Consider the following 18,619-nt stretch of genomic DNA (forward strand, 5'->3'; position numbering starts at 1 on the left):
TTGAAAACCCAGTTTAATGGTGTATCGCCCGGGTCATGATATATGGACAGGTCGATGTAAAGCATGTTGGCCCGAACATTAATCACTCGCGAGTCCCGGGGGAATCGCGCCACGTTGCCGGACTCCATTTCCAACTTACTTGACATGCCCCATAATCCCTAAAGCAGACACCTCACGGACCTTGTTGAGTTTGATTAAACTTGATATCGAGTTATTAGTTATTTAGATATTATTTTGTTTTAGAATTAAGAAGGTTTAAATCAAATCAACATCATGTGTATGAATTTTTTTGAAATTAATCCTAGTAGGAAGTCCAAAGTTGGCAACAAGGCAATCGTCCCCTTAAAAGCCATTCGCAGGGCTTCATTATGCCGAACGATATGACCAGCAGTGGCTGGCCTTTAATTATGGCCACGTCACAGTTTAATTTCCGGGAGTACGTCATCAGGTAACCGTTCTCGGAGTCCTGATGGGGAAATTGTGTGTAAAAAGCCCAAAGTTCTCGAGACTACAACCCTTCTGGGTGGTTGCGACTGACAACGAGAGCCCTATTAGATGCAGCCCGCCACTAGCATCTGCGTTTGGTTGGACGGGGAGCGGAGGACCTTTTTAATTAATGTCTCGTATATTAAGAGAACTCCACTACAACGAATAAAAATTCGAAGATCGTACGCCTTTTTCGTTCGATACGAAAATGCATTATTGATGACGGTCATAAAATACAGACGTATATAAAACATCTTTACAAAACAGTCGCGCGACGGTCCCGTATATGGAGGAAGCGTCTTTCGGGGGCCGGCAATATGTCCCGAGGGACGACCGGGACGTGTGCGTCCGTGGTAAATAAATCTCAAAAGTTTCTCCCGGTAGTCGACGCAGATTTATCGAAACGACAATCTTCCAACACTCCTAAATATGAAAAAAGTCTCAGAGAATCTGTTGAATTTGAATATAATTATTATGATTACTGTATATTAACTGATGGACAAAATTAGTGCACCAGCTATAACTTATTTTGCACCATTTATATTATTTTAATCTCTCCTTCTACATAGAAGATGAAACATTTTAGGAAAATTGAAACGTGATTTGTATAAAGGCTAAATGAACATATTTCTGTTAAGTCTATTTTCAAAAGTGATTATAAGTTACCGTAAAAAGGTTTATAAGTGAACTTTTAACTATAACAGTATTGATTTGTACAAACTAGATTTTTAAAAGTGCAAAAAAATTAAGTGTCTACTTAGATAGTGGACGACACTGGTATTTCGTAACGACGACGATGATGACGATGATGACGATGATGACGATGATGACGATGATGACGATGATGACAATGATGACGATGATGACGATGATGACGACGATGACGATGATGATGATGATAAGACGTATTTTTTCAATTTTATTATATTTGTTCTCGAGTTTGTTCCTTTTAGTTTCTACTTGTATATTTGCCTTTTGTGTTATTAAAGGACGTGTCCAGTTAAGAAGTGTCAGTGCTACTAAATTCAGTCCAGAATACAGTAGAATCCCACATTAATATTCTTCAGGACCTTCCATTTCTAGCTCCAGCTTTTCCAAAAGACAAACAAATATTTAACCAAATAAAAAATAGTAAATGTCATTTAAAAAAAATTAAATAATTCATTGTTAAGTTAAGTGCACCAAATCTTTTTTATTATTAGGCCGATTTTTGCTGCTGTGTTTGTAAAAGTTTCTACCGAATGTGTCAAACGGTTCTAAGACATGTGACATAATTTGTTTTTTTTGGTTTTAGTTCAAAAACTCTCAAAAGTGTCCAAACCGATCTAAAAAAGAAAAAAATCTGTTGAATACAAACCGTAACAAACTTTTCGAAATGTAGAGACCTATGGAATGAAATTTCGATTAAAAAAAACGGTTGGAAGGGGAGACCTGAAATTTATGTCGCTGCAGATCGCGTGCTTATCGCAAAAGTTTATAGAAAAAAAACTGGAGAAAATGGAAAAAGTTGATATAGTGGAAAACTTTCCATATTTGCGGTGGCGTGTGCAAATATTTTTCGTTCGTGCGACGTCGGCACGTTAATAATATGGGGTCGGCGACGCGTTTTATCCAACGCAATTTTTTATTAAAAGTTAATTTACCTTTATAGCGATGCACGCAATAATCAAAAGAAATAAATGAAATACATTGCGGCAGTGCTTGCTGGCACGCTTTCAGTAATTTGTGTATGATAATATAGCGGCCATAGTTTTAGAAATTGTTGGAAAAACCGTGCATATAGGAAAAAGTGTAGTTTAAAAGCCACAACAACGATTTTGCTGCAAAACGTTTAAAAAGTACAACTTTGTCATGAAAAAATGATAACATAGATTCTAAATTAATAGTTTTCATGTATAATAGCAACTTCGTTGCTAGTTGGGTCTTCTGTCTCACCACACAAAAAACGTTGGTTTGGAAAATGGAATTTCGCACTATTTTCAACTAAGTTGAAAATAAGATTAACCTAGTCGTCCCAACACAACACCACTTAGGCTTGGTATTGGTATTGATTTATATAATCACTTTGTCATACATTACTTAGCTTAGCAGACTTATTGGACGATTGTCTTCCAAATGTCCCTTTTTTATAAACTGCTATCACAAGCCAACTTAAACTGCTCAGGAAAAATACCAAACTTTACAATTATAATGTATTAGCGATAGCAAACTTTAGTAGTAAGTGGCTGGTATACCATCATAGCCAGTTATGGATACTGGACATTAAGTAGTCCGGACAGTATCATTTATTTATGGCAACAAACAATCATACTTCACTCAGCTCTAATTAGTTTCAAAAAATTTTTCATCGTAAGTTTCTAACACTAGACAATATTTGAACTGGTCAACTTGAGCATTCCGAAAGCGAACTAGCTGTCCAACGACTACAAAAATTGAGTTTCGAGTGGGCTAACTTTGTCTCGAAACTTTTACCAAACTTTTCCCTTTTCATTACGACGGTCTCCACCTCCACTTCGGCAAAAGGGAACGGTGATCGATGCTTAAACGTCCCATTTTTTTCCATAAGCAACAAGAACCATCATCAATCAATCATCCGGCAGTTTAAATTTGACTATGGTTTGAAATTGTGCGGAGGGAGTGTAAATTGCTCCCTTATCAATACCAAGCACAGTTTCTTAATTTATATCCTTTTTCGGGTTGTAAAGCCTGACCTGTCAACGAACCAGCATTAACATAACCAATTTTATGTAAATGGTCGTCTTTGTGAGCCAGTCGAAATTTTTACAGCCCCCTCTGGCCTCTGTCTTTCTAATAAACAATGAACCCTCATTTATCAGACTGAAAACGTGTTGATGTTTAATGCGTTTTTTATTCTAATTTGTCGATCTTCGGAAACTTAAAAGGGCGCCTTTAAAAATGCCTTTTTTGACCCAAAATTGTTCCGACTCCCTGGGTGGTACCCAAGGGTGGAAGGTTTTATGATGGCACCCGATTAGTTTGGGCTTCGGTGTTGATTGAATCGAACTTCCGTGAGTCATTGGTCTCATGTGCGCTTGTTTACTTGTAAGGAATTGCGCCCCTTTTGTGCGGGATGAATTTAATTGATTGCCATGTATACGCACAAATATTTCTCATTATTTCGGGGTCTTAAGCCGTCAGAAAATGCGTTTACGCCACGTGAGACCATTTTCCATTATAGGGTGGAGCCCCCCGTCTTAAAAATGACGGAAAAGAACGATTCCGATCGAAAATAAGTGCGGAAAGTGCTGCTTATCCGCACGGGGAGATAATTTAGTCTCTCATGGACTTTATTTTTCCATTGTACATGTAATTGCCTCTTTGGGCGCTTTATGTTGCAGAGCAAAGGCATTGTATCAAAAGAAAATCACGTGAAATGCTTTCCAGTTTTATCTGAAGGGGATTATTTAGTCTGAATATGGTTTTCTGTTGGATTCGCTTTAGTTTTTAACGATGGAAGTATATTGCTATTTATTAAAATTTTTTCTATATGTTTTTAAATGAACTTCTTCCCTTCTATTCTATTGCCATGTATTACATTAGTGGTTCTTCACTTCTTTCTTTATTCTTCACTTTTATCTTTCACTCTGTGTTAAATTTTCAAATTTACTGGCAAGAACAACTATAAAGATTATTGACGTACTGGGCAAGAAACGATTCTTGTGCTTCATACTCCTCTCTTCCACTTTCTTCTCTTTATTAACCTTCTTCTACCTCACTTGTTCAATTCTCTCTGTTCTTATTACAAATGTGCTTTTCTTGTCTCTTACTTTTATCTGCTAGTCGTTGTGAATTTTTAAATCAGTCAGTCAAATAAGATAAGTTTGGTGGAAACTCGTACAGAAAAATGCAGAAAAACAATTCATGCACAACAAAGCAAAACAAATTAAGAGAATATGCAGATGGAATGTGAAGACAATGGCCCGAGGTGGTAAAATGCATTTGCTGAAGGAGATGAGAATATGCATCAGCTACTGCAACATGGAGAATTATAGAGGATGCTATTCTGGAACAACTAATGGAAAATTCAAGCACGGAGTGGATGTGATTATCAGAAAGGATGTTGCTAGACACGTCACTATTTTTGTGTCTAAGAAAAAAGAGTCATGCTCTTACAACTGAATCCGACACCAGTAAACACCAACATAATGCAGGTATATGCACTTACCACTAAAATAAAAAAATTTTACTCCAAGATTAAATATCTTATAAAGAACTAACTAAACAAGAAATTCTATAAGCAAAGGAAGAGAAGGGAAACGCATTTGTCCTCAGGGGCTTGGCATTAGAAACGTAAGGGAGGACACTCTCAGTGTATTTGCATCCGAACATGACTTGGTGATAACAAACACCTTCTAAGAGTTATCAGACAGACGATTATACACCTGGACTTCTCCCAGAGACGTCCTAGAAGACCATATCATCTGAAACCAGATAGATTATATCTTGATAGAATAAAACATACAACATATAATCTTAAGAACGACACAGTAAGGAACCAAGAAAGGACATCAACAACTATAACGCAGACTGATTGCAGAGGAGACTGATAAAACAGAAGAACTAATAATGATATTTGCTGAAACAACTAATATCAAAGAAAGTCACCTGATGAAACGAAACATAAATCATGGATGACAGGAACACAAAGAAAACTCGAAGCCTTCAAAATGTGACTTTACAGGACGATTTTGAAAAGATCATAGGTGGACAGGGGGACCAACAGTACAGTGATGGAGGGAATGACTTAAGTTACCCACTTAGCACAACAATTTTTGAAAAAAAAACAAGTTGATCTGAATTGTTCAAAAAAATTAAACTTAAAAACCGAACATTAGGGTCATAAATTAATTTTTCGAACTGTTAGCAGAGACGTGAACCTCTCGAAAGGACCAATTATAACCAGTTGGCCCAGAATTATTTATCGCCAGTACAATGGGTGTTTCGGCTGGTCGTTAAGACGTGAAAACTCATAATTAAATGTAAATGTAAATATTAAAAAAAAAACAATATCCGGAATAAGTTAGCGATGGGAGAGGCGCCAATTAAACGTATGATTTATAATTGCGGCTCGATGTTTTGTTGTCTGTCGACCATATGTTTTCTAAAAAGGAAAAACCGATTTGTTTGATGTAGTTTTCGGTTCTCTCTGTAAATGTCAGACTGAACTTTACAATTGCGTTCGTTACACGTCCCAAACTCCATACTATATTACGGTTTGTTTAATTTAATACCTCTCGTACAGGACGTGGCGTGAAATCCGAGGCAATTAGACGTCCCGAACAAAGCTGAAATTTACGCTAATTAAATTAATAATAATTTTGTAGCAAAGCAACAGACTTGAAAATAACCAGGGTTAAATTAGAATTTTACAATCGCTTACAGAAAAAAAAACGGGGAAATTTTGAGGGGTGCAAAAGATACGCAGGATAATCAACGACCACAGATGCGTCCGAAATCATTAAAAAGAGATTTATTTATTATTTCAACTATACACAAAGGGTGGATTTTGTCAATAAAAAACTGCAACGTATACATATGACGCTTTAGTATTGAGTGCCAGATGGTATTCGGGGGCATTTTGGATGGAAAAGGCTTTGGACCAGAACAAACACTATTTTCTTTAAATGATTTATCCCAATAAGCTGTGGTAAATTTACGCAGGAAGAATTATATTTCATGTGCAATTTCCATTAATTATGTACGATTTGTGTTAATAGTAATTATTTAACAATACTGAAAATTACAAAAAGTACGCCATCTAGAAACTGCAATTGGACTTAAGGTCTCTTCGACAAAGTTGTATTGGCAATAACTTATGAATTATTTTTTATATTCGCTATTCATTAATAAAAATATTTAAAGTTATAATTACATATCTTATTGTTGCTTCAAAATTAGCAAATTATTGTGTGCTCATCGCTGATCATTCTTCTTCTTCTGCTGCGTGTTCATTAATGGATGTTTGCGATCACATTTGTCCACTCTTCCTTATTATGTATGGTATGCATTAGTTCTTGCATTGTCCTCAGTCCTGTCCACTGCCTAACGTTGCGAAGCCATGACATATTTTTCCTGCCGATTCCTCTCTTTTCCTCAAGCTTCCCCTCAATTATCAATTGCAGGAATTGGTACCTCTTGTTGCGTATTACGTGGCCCAGGTATGCTGTTTTTCGACGTTTGATGGTGCCTAACAGTTCGCGGTCTTTATTGATTATTCTCAAGACCTTAACGTTGATTCTTCTTGCAGTCCATGGAATCCTCAGTTCTATAGACCCACATCTCGAATGCTTCCAGCTTGTTCATAGTGCTCACCTTCAGCCATGCCATAAAGCAACACTGTCCAGACATAGCATTTGACAAATCTAATTCTCAAGCCAAGAATGGTTTTCTACATTAGAGAATGGACTCTTTCTGTATACTCCTGCTATCTCTTTTCTTTGTGAACGTTGAAGTCATCGTGTATTCTTTGTAGTTGTTCTAGTTCTTCACAACAGTTTTGATTTGACCATACTGTATCGTCCTCAGGACTTCCTTTCTCATATGAAAACCTCTTCTCATGTAATCGTCATTTCGTTAACCAGCTCAAAATTATGCTTGCTCGTAAAATAAAAACCCAGTTAACACACTCTCATACAACACATTCCCGTTGTTAGGGAGAACAGTTTATTTCAGTTTTGTTTCACATTTCTGATCCACCCATCAGTAAGATGGTGTCATCCGCACATACCGCTAAACAGTATTTTGGACCAATTAACTGATATTTTAGTTGACTTAGGACTAATAGAAATACAATAGAATTAAGTAACTTGTGAAACGACAACTATTATTGGCAGTATTTCTGCAACTTATTTTGTTTTTGTTGAAATAGCTCTGTTTGGACAATTAACTTCTGACAAGTTTAGGAATAGTTCCAATGCCATACTACTCAATTAAATTTAATAATAGCAGTTGTACATTTTCCCACAGTTTGATTTGTAGTGATTCTAAGTAGAATTACTTGGACATGATTCTGACTGGCTAATGACTGTTTCTTCAATAAACTGTCGCAATTGATCGCTATGTGATATCTTGCTTCAAAACCCAAATGATTGATACCTTCTGAATCATTTTTAGTTACTTCCTTGATACTACAGTTCACCCACGTTAATGCATTTGCTTCTATGACTGATGAAGGTGTTGGCAACATAGAACCTAACCGCCTAGATAAGATATTAAGTGGTCCGGACACCCATTAAGGCCCTCCCAGTCTACACGGATTACGTGTACACCCCGATCGCGACAACGTCTCTAAATTAAAACGGAGTTAATCGATGCCCGATGCGAATGTAAACGCATTATCGCGACACAACGATCTGGCAACAAAACGTTTCTACACTTCATCTATCAGGGGCCTTATCTACGCAAAGAACGAAATGGTAGCTGGTAACGCGGCCCCTAATATACATATTACATCCACCCGTTATCTCGGTCTGAATTAATTTTCGGATAAACGTCATAGCCGGCTAATTGATGAGGGTTAATTCTTGTAGTCTTGTTCTTGAGAGGCTGCTTACAACGTCCATTTAAATTATTCAGTGGCACAGGTTGCCACATGCTACAGTTTCTCCCAAGATGCGACAAAGTTTGTGCTTACAAAATGACCGCACACATTGTATGTGTGTGTGGTCAACTGGACAAGTATCTCAATTATTTTTTAAACAGACATGTACATGGACCTTGGCTTTCTTCATATGTTCATTCATCTTTAAGTTAAGTTACCCTTAAGAGGAAAAGATCAGGAAAAGAAGCTGCATCAACACCAATAAATTACATTGAGGATATTAGTCTGCTCACCCAATATATTGAGATTTTCATCAGAACAATATAATCAAGACCATACAACCCACACTTCGTTTCTTAATTGAAAAAGTGTGGACTGTGAAGATAATTGTCACACTTTATCAGATTCAAGACGACTTTTCCTCAGTTAGCTCTGTGCAGATTATCTTAGGACTATTAGATTATCATGAAAATGTGTAGGTAGTTTGTGGTGTCGTGTGGACCAGAGTAATAATCCATTTAACTAACTATTACGTTATTCTTCGTTTCCAAGTCACTGAAACACAATTAACCTTTATTTGCAGTAGTTATTACTAGTTGTATAACTCTTGTGACAATATTAGTATGCCAAGATCACACCAGTATTTCCTAAAAGTTGTGGAAACACATCCATCATGATGGGTGTCCCCAAATAACCTGAACAACCTGATCACGAAATCACAACTTTCAGAATTTCCAAGAAAGGAATTACACACAATAAACCCATGGAAAATTGATTTTGTAGTCATTTCAAAAACGTCAGAAGCACTTATCTTTCCCAGTTTCTATCATCATCTTCAAATGATGATAGCGGATGTAATAAATTACAGGAAAGTGTTTATTGGGATAATTCCGTTGAAACGGTGAAGCAGAAAGAAACAAGAATGTTAACCGGAGACACGTGATTCTGCTTTTGGGCTTCATCAGGCATTTAACTCCATCTGTATGAACGGAGTTTCAAAAACCAAATGACATAAACATAGTGAAACATATACAGGTGTAACCTGGAAAAGGAGAGACAAAAACAAACATGAAATTGTGATGTCCGCAAGAGGATCCACATATCGTGGACAACATCTCGTTTCAGCCGGTATATGTTTCACTATGTGTATGTCAGTTGGTTTTTGAAACTCCTTTCATACAGATGGAGTTACTTGTTCCTTTCTGCGGAATTACCCAATAAACACTTTCCTGTAATTATGAATTGCTTAATGCTTCTAAGATCATCTTGTCACACGTGACAATACCAAAAATACTTCGTCACTTTGTTTGACATAAATAGTGTATCTTCTCCCACAGACAGCTTAGTGAAAATATTGCTAAAGAGATAACTGAAGCTTTTTAAATTTGAGTTAAACAGGCATGTAATGGTCTAGCTTTTAAAGTAAATTTTTCGCTACACTTAATTTTTGACTAAATTACGTATTTTAGGGTAGCAAAGAGGGAATAGACGAACGAGGGTTGAGAATTTATATGGCGCCGACCAGAGATATCCGTCTTATTCCATCTTACCGCATTCCGTCGTCGAACTAATTGCGTATTTACCCATTATATCGGAACGCCTAATAGAGACAATGGGCTCATTGTGCGCTTTGATGAATGAGACCCCGACGGAGGCAAACGTTTAGGGAAATTAGTTTCAGTATTTAGACAGCGAAAGGATTTCTCGTTAAATTAGAAATCGACATGTGCTTAATCGGGCCCCGCTTATTATTTAGCTGAGAGTTTCAATATGGGTTGGAAACCCGATAAGACAAAGTGCGCGTCGTAACCTGTTCAATTATGTTAGAGATCTGTATGGAGTAGTGTCGCGACGAACCCGTTCCGCTAATGAATTCGTTATTAGCGTGCCTGGAAGCGACCCACAACCGCATAAAGCAAAATCCGAACGAGGAAACGCGGAGTCTGGCAGAAACACAACCGGCGGCTAATTGATTTCGAAATCTAGGTAACGTTTATACAATCCCCGTACAATCGCGGGCCAAGATTCAATTACCCCGAACAAAAGAAGCGTTTCTCTCTTGTGGCGCTGCAAATGGCGGACGGCGAACAATTACGTCCCGAACAATCGCGGACAACAAAAGAATCGGACCGTTTCCCGCTTGTTTTCGGGAAATTATTATTATTCTCCCTTTGAGATATGCCAGGTCTTGTACGTCTAATTAGAATTCATATGACAGTCCTTTTGATTTTGATACCAATCTATACAAAGCTGTCTAAAGTAAAAACAGCAGAAGCTTCTACAAATTAGAATTAAAAAAAATCTGAAAACACTTGAAAGTAAAGAAGAATATCGAAACTGTAGTAACATAAATAAAAAATGAAGCAGAGTTAAATTACCCTTATTAGAACTCTCAATAGATACTCTAAAGAAAGAGAAACCAACAGGATAGAAAGGATCGATAGTGAGTGGTGATCCATAACCTCCTAGATAAGAGAAGCTGTGAAGGAAAAAGTGAACAACAGTATAAAAAATTCGAGTGCTTTGCCCAAAAATGAGAAAAGCAAAGGAAAATTATTACAATGCAAAAATGTGGGAAAAATGAGGAGTTACAAGAAGGACAGACGAAGTACAACAAATTACAAGAGAAATATGGAAGGACTACGTACTCTTCGAAAATTAGAAACGACATTTGAAAATATAGAAGAAGAATTATGAGTGGACATAATTAAAGATGAAGTGACATAGGCTAAAGAACAACAAAGCAGCAGGACAGTGGACACTGATAGAGGAGGAGTAGATTCATATTCTGGTAGAACTAATCAATATAGTATACAAATCAGGATTAATACCAAATGAATGGTTGCTATCAACTTTTATAACTCTTCCAAAAAAGAAAAATGCCAAGATTTGTTGAGAACATACACTGAAGATCTTTTTAAAAGTGGTTCATAATAGAACATTCACGAAGATATAGATATCAGCGATACACAATTTGGATTCCGGAAAGACGTTATTCAAGATCTAAAGTAAAGCTTTTGATAACGATCAACTCATCGAAACATTAGTAAAGAGAAGGATATACCTCAGCGAAGTGTAATACCTTCACCAATTCTCTTGAACCTGTACTTAGAAGATGTAGTAAATAAATCACTTGATGTCATTATGTCGCCCTTTTTCTAGATGGAATCGTATCAGGAGAACCGCATCATACAGTTTGAAAATATTTTAGTTTGCCAGCTTACATGTGGAATCTCACAATTCTTAAATTGTTTGGATCCGTGTCCCTGAATGATCTTGATCTCTTCTTTGTGACAAAAATCAACAAAAAACAGATGATAAAATTTCTAAAACAGCCATCAGCCAAACTGTCAGCAGATTTGCTTAGTAAGGACGCGAAGGCTCTCAGGATGGTAGATCTTTTTACAGAATTACTACCAACTAAATAGGCGTCCTAATCTAATGTATATGAAGAAATCTAAGTCATGCCAGGAAGAGGAAGTCTGGTAAAAAAGGAGGAAGTCTTATGTGCTATTCCACGGCAAGGAGCAGTAAGACAAACTCCAAATGCTAATCTGGAATCTCTAATCAGCAAGCAAGTATTTTGCTAATACATATTAGTTGTAACAACCTAATATAGTTGTTATGGCTTTTATACCAATCAATCAGTGCCAAAGTGTGCATAGTACAAGTAAGAACAAAATGAAAAAAATCCTGGTAAAGGGCAACAACCGCAGCTGTACCAATTTATAAGGGGGAGACTGCGGTAACAATATAAAATATATAGGCCCGTATAATTTATTAGGGATTTGTGTGACAGAATATTAAATCCGAGCGCGGATTTTACTATAATCTGCAGATTTACGTCTGGTCGCCGTTAGGTTCTTAATATTGATTGTATCCGACGTCTCCCCCGCTTGTAAACTATATCATCACCTGGGAACGAGATAATCGCAAAAACCAGGAATTTCGTGCTTTTAATATGGTGGTTTCATAATAGCAATTTGCGGCTTAGTTGTCGTTGTTCCTCTATGTATATTTTCTTCCAAATATTTAGGTTGTTGGCAATTGATTGTGTTTGGTTGGCGGCATTATAAGAAATACAGACCAGATAGAATCTGCTTCAACTTTCAGAGGAATAACAATCCATAAAGCCAAAGTTTCTATGTGGCTAATATTGGCTAAGATACTGCTTTAGTTAGTTTAGTTGAAATTAAACTAAACTTTTAATACATTGTGGCAGAGAATTGAAAAAACTTTTCCACTAGAATAGGGAAAGGCTGGAAACATGTTCAGGCAGCCCCCCATTACGATAACAAACGAGGTGTGAACCGAGAGAGCGGGCCCGTTCTCATTTCGAACATGTAAATGTTAGATCGCCCTTTCTACCTGCACTTTAAATTTATGGCGGTCTGAATTTTTATTTCGGCACGTTTTTGAATGCCCCCAAGGTTTTTCTCTATTAGTATGTTAGGGGGCGCAAACCGCATACTTAATTTCCTTTCAGAATTCTTCATTTTTGAAGTATTTCGATTGATTGCCAAAGTGATTTTTTATTGTCTAATGGAAATTTAGATTTAATGCAAAAAAATTGTTTTTTGCAATTTAGTTAGTGACAAATTTGAACGTTACAGATAAAGTAACCAGAAAACGCTTTTGAGGTTATTACCTTGCTTTGAAAATAATTCGTATTTAAGGATCACTGATTAATAGAGACTCTGGAAACATTTACACAGTTTGTTTATCTCAGATGCAACTATACTGAAAATTATACCAATTTAGGATGTCGTCACAAATGACAAACATTGGATTGTTGCCGAAATGACGAGGAATGATTGTGCAACGAAAAACGAAAGTTACGGTTTACATGTTTCATACAATGAGTAGTTGCAATTGTGAATAGCACCTCTTCACTTATAACCAAAACTTTTATAAGGTCATTACAATAAGTCATTCTCCAGCATTTTTTTCTATTATCAGAGAGCCTGTTCAAAGTTTTGGAGCATCTTACTAACTTGAAAGCTGCTAGGAAATAAATTATTAAAGCTGGTCTTCAGCATTGATGAAAAAATACACAAAACTCAGTCCTAACGTAAGAAGAAAAAGAAGATACTCAACAATACCTTCTTCAAGTGCCTATTCGTTCCGAATATTTGCAATCATCCTGGATTTGATCAACAATCATGTTCTTAAGTTTTTAAGTAATGATATTCTACTTCTTCTTGGTGGTCGTCTGCCACGAACTTTCCCTTGGAGAACGGATTGATATTTTCTTTCGTCCCTCATAATATGTTCGTGGTACTCAAGCTTTTTTCTTCTCTTGATGGTGTTCATGACTTCCCAGTCCTTTATTCTCCTTATCATGGCCCTGTTGGTCACTCAGTCCACCCATGATATTCTTAGCATCCTCCTGTAAAGCCATATTTCGAAGGCTTCGAGTTTCCTTTGTGTTGCATCAGTTGCATTCTATACCTGATTTGCGAGTAATCCTAATTATCATTGATCATGATTCTCAGATAGGTGAACTGTGCAAGCCTATCTGTTGGTGTGTTGATAATCGTTAAGCCATATCTTTCATCAGTTTCTTTAATGATTACCATGAGTTTGGTTTTAATAATGTTAATTTCTAGCCCACATTTACTTATTAGTTCTTGTAAGTCGTTCATTTTGTCAATGAAAACAACAGTATCATCTGCGTACAAGATGTTGTTTATTTGTTCTCAAAAATTCAAACCAAATACACAGGGTGGTGTCCAGTGTGGTCTGACAGGTTTTTCAACTTTCTGTCAAAAAAGTGTAGAAGATGAACAAACATCCGTCTTCAGGGTTGCTCACAATTAATTTCTAACACATTTGCGGCACAAAAGAGGCATTTACAAGCAACGGCCACAAATATTTACCCAAAAACCGTCGATAATAAAACGATAACCTTTCCCGAAATTCGTAATTCTCTCAAAGGGCCCGGTCGTAAAAAGTGTTCAACGTGCCGGTGCCGGTTTCGATTTTTCACCGCCCGGGTATAATTTGGTCGGAGTGGCGGCAAAGTGAAAAATTAAATATTTAGAAGAGAGGCCTTAAGTAGCGTAAACAATGCGTTTTTTCGTTCTCGGGCCGGTTCGTTCTCTGTTTATTTGCTCTCGAGACGTGTTCAGATTAAATTGTAAACACATAATCAGTCTAAATGGAATTTACGAGGCTCTTTTGATGATGACGATCTCGCGGTACGACAATATTGTACTTGTTTGCTTTTCTTCTTGTGGCTTAACTAGACCAGCGGAACATTCAAGACCTCCCCATGCTATACACAGAGAACTGGCTTTACGTGAATACAAGTTTTAAGTGTTGATATCAGTTTTACTAGTGTGGTTGGATTGAAAGACTGTTTAACTTTAAAAAAGCTATAAAAGAAGGTATTGCAGAACATGCCTATGAGCCTAGTTTCTGAATAAGTTTCTCCTCAGGACCTTAAAATTGTCTCCATATTTACATCAACATTCTATGTTTCTTCTTAGTATTTCTAATTGGTTGTTATAAATTTCTTCCTTATTCTTATTTTTTGCTTCTGCCAATCCACATGTTATAATTCGTCTTCCTTCCTGAACCAACTCTCTGATTGATATTAAGGCAGGAATGGTTGTAGAACATGTATAGAGAGAATGAAAGATGTAAGAGAGTCTTAGTGCCGAGTTTTTAGTCCTACTGGAGAACGTTAGACTAGGAACTAGATGGGAAAAAATGTGAAAGACATGTATTGTCTAAGCACCGACTAACCAGAGACAAGCTGCAAAGCTCTAACTTGCATAACCTGGTAGAAATGAGTCTGATTCTGCCTGTCAAAAGATGCTATGGGAGCGGAGATAAAATGAGAGGATGAGTTTGGTAGATAGAAGAACAAGGACGCTAGAATATGTAGAGGTTGAAAGGATAGAATCGAAAGACAAAGATACAGAAAAGGTTAAACAGCAAATGGAAGAATGGATCACAATTGAATATTTCAAATAAATGTGGAAAAGTAAGAAGATGCCGGTTGGTGAGGAAAGTAAGAGAGTAGAAACTTCAGGACATTTGAGAAAGAAATGTTGTGAAGACTGATTTAAATCACAGATCAGTTTTGAAGAAAGTGTAGATTTTGATATACCAGGTGAATGTTCAGGTAATGATGAAGAATGATTAAAGAGAAGCGTCGCAATAAAATATCACTGTTTTGTATTTTATCATAGTTTTGGTTACGGATTTTTGAAGCAAATTATTTGAATGGGAATTAAAAAAACAATCCTCCGTCTGCATTATATCTGAGAATAGATACAAATCGACTGGCTCGTTATTTTTCTAGTGTCGTTTAACAACGCGAAAGAATGCAACACAAGCCGAATGTGATGTACGAGCGTTTCGTTATTTTTCCAGAAAATAATGGCATCCAATTCGTCTTTGAAAGAAAAATCGCCCCCGTCTGTTTGTAGCTAGCCGTTCTGCATAAACGAAAGGGCCGAATGCGTTAATTAGACCCTAATGCCCTACTAACCCCTCGGGTAATTTATATACACGTTGTAGATGCCTTTCGACTTCGAATAAAAGCCATTCGGCCAATAAATAACTCGGGAGACGACGTTTATATAAGTTTCGGGAGCACGTTTCCGATGTTTTGACGCGGATAATGCCTTTATTGAACCGGCCGAGTATCGGTGACAGATGTTGTTTAATAACGCCCCGAGGGGGGTGGTGGTTGAGGGAGGGAGGGTTAAATCCAGTCAATGCCACCTGGATACTAAAGCCGAAAAATCAACGAAAACGTAACAGTTGCAGCTCTTAGCAAACAAAAACAATTACTTCAACTCCAATATTGTGTAAAATATCTCATCTAACCGTTTATTTTTGGATCCCATACAAGAAAACGTAAAGCCTCTCAGGTACGCCATTCATCTACGTCTTTATAACAAACGGTTAGTTTGACAGGTCACAGTAAGAGAGACAAGTGAATAATAAAAACATATTCGCATCGATCACAAAGACGAATGTGGCAGGAGACATTCTTGCATTTGAGATAAAGTTACTATCTGAAGGTTATCAAAGTTACCAATGCTGAGAAGAGATATCTTCTAGACTCATTTTTGCTTTTATGTCTTTTTAATGTTAACCTGTAGATATCCCTTTGTTTACTAATGTAATTATTCTGTTATTATTTAGTAGTATTGTCAGTGTATTATTTAAAAGTATAAATTTATTAAATTGAAGCAGATATTCAGAGATGGCAAAATAATAAAATTTGCGAGGCAAGTTTACAGTCAGAATGCACATAGTGCATCATCGCTATTTTCAGCTTAACTGCTATGCAGAAAGAGCTCGACATGCGTTGGTAAGGGAGACGGTCGGAGACTCCGCCTCATAACACCATGATGTAGTCGTCCCGAATTCTGCGACCCGCACCGGGTTCGTAAATTAATTGAATAGTTAACCATTTCCTAAATTATAATAAAACGCGAGTGTCAACCCTCCAGAAAGCTGCCCTCATCATTGTTTAACAAATGTAAGCATGGATTTATTATTGTAATATTTTGTGCATGTAAAAGGTACTGTTTGAAGTGTTACTTTAGGAATTATGTTTTATTCTGATTTACTCAACTGATCATTTTGTCAATTAGTTTGAACTGTTATTTAGTAATTCAATTATATTTTACAATTTAAACGTAACAATATAGTAACATTAGTTAGCAGTCTTCTTTAAATCTCTTACTTTTACGAAACACTGGTAGTTAAAATGTCTGCTGCATAGTTAACGATGTGTATTTCTCGAGCATTTACCACCAAACTTGGAATTCTAGAGCGAGTTAATAAATTCATTGACTTTTCCAATCTGCATGGGCCTTGAATAAGCAAAACAGAGTTTGAACATTAAAATTTTACGGGCCGCCGACTCGGGAATAAATCAGAATTTAAGGCCCCCGCCAGGCAAAGCCCCGCTAAGTCTAAAATCTAATTGCCCAATTTATAATTTAGGTAGAGTCTCGCCTCAGCCCTCTGTTATTATTGGACCGCATATATATTTATCTTAAAGTCCTTGACAGGAATTGCGCCTGTCATCTTACTAATTAATCCCCGAGTTAAGGGCTTCTTTAATTAAATTTGACTTTGCGGAAGCAAAATTTTACCGCCGAAGCACTGAAACAATTCGTTATTAAGAAAGTTCGTTTACCTTTTATTAGGGAGAGGCTACGCCTCCACGCTCACAATGACAAGTCTATAATATGAAGAGATTTTTTTGCCTCCCTTACAGCTTCTTTAGGATGAAAACTTTTAAAAGCAGCCTCCAGCAAGAAGCTTTTAAAAATTCCATCTTCGTATCCGCTTCCAGGTAGCAGCAGGTGTTACCTGTGAAATATAGACCCAATTCCAGCCGAAGCTTAAAAGTGTGTTCCTTTTTATGGCGATTAAGCGAACACGTTTTGTGTACGAAACTCGAAAGGGAGTTGTGGTGGGAGGAGTTAATTTGATAATAATTTCAGATGCGGGAATTAAAAAAAATATGCAAAACAAGTCTCTGAGTGGCGTGAAGCTGCAATTTAAATTCGGTAAAAGATCAGCCCTTGGTTGCCGCTAATTAATCACTGGAGAAGAGGAACATCTGAGATTTAATTAAAACTTCCACGGACTACGTGCCGAGCAACACTTGAGAATTTCACCATCAAAAAATTTGTATTAAATTCCCCCTTCTTTGCAAGAAAAAATTCGACCATCTCAAAGGGCTCGTTTGTTTCAAGGGACCAGAAACAACAACGTGTCTCTCGATACACACGACGACACGGTTTGGCTTTTAGGCGGAAGACAAACTAGCTGGAAACGTTTCCTTCGGGGGTTTCGGGACCTCTAATCGTGAATTATGCTTTTTGGTGGCGGACCTTTAACTCTTCCACTCGATGTCGCCTACTGGTTGTCCGGAAAATTTCAGTACAAACAAAACTAAAAGCGGAAAAATAAGAACGAATTTGCGCCTCGACGTTGAAATTCCCCAGGTCGGGAATTTTAATTAAAACAATCTACGGACGCGCCCGAATATAAAAGGGCCGTCGTGGAATTCATACCTGAACCCCGAAACTCTGCTTGACATAACTCGTCTCCGTTCCAGGGGCCCAAGCGCGCTTTCATTATATTCCTGTGATGTTTGCTGAAACTTTTGGCCTCAAAAAGCGAAACTTTCGCGGAATGCACTTTCCGGGCATATTTTCCAACATACTGACGTTTTCCGCCCACCCCGGAATCCCTGTACAACAAACCTCCCACTTGCAAATTCAGCTAAGTTTGTCTAACATCTTCCAGCTAAATCTTTATAATAAGCAGACTGGAAGTTTTAGGTAAGCTAGAAACTCTTTCTGGTAAACATCAAAGGAAGGTTCAATACTGCTTTAAAAGGAATTTGTTTTCTTAGAATATTGTTTGTTTTTTTTTGTCGAAAAGTATAGTAATACATAATGGCTATTAAATATATGTATTTTTTTGGTAACCAATTGAAATGGAATGAAAACAGTTTACAACTGGACCTGGAAGAGAGACTAGAGCGTAATCTGCCTCTTTCAGCCCTTGATATGACTATTAAATCAA

Source organism: Ips typographus, linkage group LG7 (assembly GCF_016097725.1).
Source record: "Ips typographus isolate SLU linkage group LG7, UJ_Ityp_2.0, whole genome shotgun sequence".
Classification (NCBI taxonomy): Eukaryota; Metazoa; Arthropoda; class Insecta; order Coleoptera; family Curculionidae; genus Ips; species Ips typographus.